Here is a 2,500-nt window from a genome sequence, read left to right as displayed (position 1 = left end):
ACTCTATCTCTCTATCATTCATCGCTTTATCACCGTTTATTTGCTGCTTGTTATTTATGGAAGTAAATCTGTTCCATCAGAGTTTTGAAATCAAAAAGCCTTTGAATTTAAGAACTCATTATTGATGCATTATATTCACAAACACAAGAGTGTTCTGCTTCTAAATTTAACTTCAAATGGTCAACAACTCATTTTCACCTTTACTTTACAACGTTCGCAAAGTCAGAATCAAATTTTAATATTAAAAAAAACTAGAAATGCTATTCCTTGAAGAAATTGCGGTGTGAATGCTGACGCTGATGTTGAAGCAGCTGAAGCTTCACTGCTGAATGTTGATGAAGAACGAAGGATGAATGTATCTGAATCAACAGAATGGTTGAATAATAGAATGTTTGAGAAATGTGGAATATTTGGAAGTTTGAATGGACTTTCTAGCTGAATTGAGGAATGAATTATGACCTTGAACTATGACCTCCAAAATGTAATCACATCATCTTTGAGTCAGAATCAACATTTGTGCAAAATTTTAAGAAAAAACTTGGAAGCGTTCATGAGATAATGCAGTCACAAAAGGCAATGTCACAGTGACCTTGAAATTTGACCGTTGACCTCTAAACTCTTATGATGTCATCTCTGAGTCATAATCAACATCTGTGCAAATTTTGAAGAAAATCCGGTAAAGTCTAAAATTTGGTGTTGGAACGGGGAATCGAACCCCCAACCCTGTGTTCAGCTCAATCAGGATACTACCATGTAATGCCCTGAAGGAGCTGAACATGTAAAATGTGGAATGAAGTTTACCGGATGAAAAATGACTGAGTTAACGCGTTTTGAATTTTTCCCATCCGCTTAGAATGGGGCTGTGGAGTCATTTTTGGACCAAAAAAATTCAAATAAATATACATATTTTCATATTTTCTGGGTCCTAGAGCACATTCCAGAGGAGGTAATTTCAAACTCCTGAAAAAGTTGAACATTTAGTGTTACTAGAATTATTTCATCAAACTACCCAAGTGTTTGAATAATTGAAACTGAGTCAGGCCTTCTTGGAAGCAGGTGAATTTACTTGCAAACAGCATACAAGGGTCAAACAACATGTATCGCAAGTGGGCTTACATGATTGAATACATCGAATGAACAGTGTACAGAGATTATATGTAGTGAAATGTGTAGGCGTATACACTCGGTTTGTGTGTCCAGCCCGTTTTGCTGGCGAAAGCAGAAACATTTTAATTAGGCAGATATTCCCAGAAATTCATCTCAGCTGGTGTTATCCTTCATACAATGTCTGATAACAGAATATGGGGAGTGAAACTACTGTGCACATGAATGCGTCATACCTCTGTATGTGCCAAAATCTTATTAGGCAGTTTCTTCTTCAAGGCTAAACAACAACTTGTAGCAAAACACTTTGGAGTTCTTTGGGACAAAGTTCAACAGCCAGAAAGCATGTATTGTGCATTAAAATATTATACAATCATAAAGCAAACTAAATTCTGTTAACATTTAGAAAGTTATTAGAGGAAAAGCATTCTCAAACTCTCGACTTAGGCAAATTTCACTTGTATTCTGGATGTATCATAAGAGATTGGAGTCTTCTCCCATTCTGTGACCTGCATTAGCCTATGATGTCACAGCCAGGTGCAGAGGTCTCCATAGTGACTGACAGCTAATCAGTGTCAAGTGTAAACAGCTGGTACTGTACACACGTACAGACACTTCTCTTCCAAACAGGATCAGACAGACAGGCGATTTCAAATGAACGCATAAGCCCAAACTGCTGCTTCTATCTCGCAAACCGTTTGTCTGACAGAAAAAATGATCGTACCGTGAGAACCAGAAGATTCCAATTAATATTCAGTGGGAAATTTGGGTCTGTATTGTAAAAAAATTGGTTAGGCCAGCAAGTTGAAAATGGAGTTCATGTTGCATCTGGTTTAGGGATGTTGCTCCTTCCACTCACTGTATAGATTTGATTTTGCGTCGCTTCAGTCAAGGCTGGCTCATGTGAAAACTAAACATTTGTTGAAAATGTTGAATAGTAACTATGAAAGAAGGAAGACGGCTGAATATTTATCTGTTTGAATTGCGGTTGCGTTCCGAATCGCATACTTTCTACTATATAGTTTGGTAGAAAAAAGATTTAGGATGTCCCGATTCTTGCGGCCAGATTTAGGATGGTTAGAAGTACCCGGATGTCCTACTTCATCCAGCCAAGATTGTTAGTGTTGAAAACTGCATCCTATTTGGGCGATTCTGACCCACTTCTGATCCAGTGCGCACGTGAAGTGACGTCACATTGACGAAGCCTCCATATGAAAACAAACGGGGATGCGACGGATATAAAAGCAAGAGGCAAGATCAAGGCGCAATGTTATGATGAAATAAGAGAGTAAAAGTATGTCCCAATAGTATGCCTACTGCATACTAACTAGATTATTGTTATCGTTGGATGTAGTATGTAGAATAGAGGAAAGAAAGAGTGTGAGATTCGGAACGC

The 2,500-nt window shown here is 38.0% G+C and overlaps 1 protein-coding gene across 1 annotated transcript in view; it reads left to right on the top strand.

Annotated features, from left to right (window-relative positions):
- Positions 1 to 2,500, top strand: part of LOC307270366 (potassium voltage-gated channel subfamily KQT member 2-like) — a gene marked incomplete at both ends in the record, with an annotated part of 36,861 nt that overhangs the window by 28,036 nt on the left and 6,325 nt on the right. The gene's annotated exons all lie outside the window — the stretch shown is intronic.

This window comes from Ammodytes marinus (genome assembly GCF_949987685.1).
Source record: "Ammodytes marinus genome assembly, contig: scaffold_134, whole genome shotgun sequence".
Lineage (NCBI taxonomy): Eukaryota > Metazoa > Chordata > Actinopteri > Uranoscopiformes > Ammodytidae > Ammodytes > Ammodytes marinus.
Note: the sequence above shows the minus strand (reverse complement) of the source record. Positions and strands in the feature narration are given on the sequence as shown.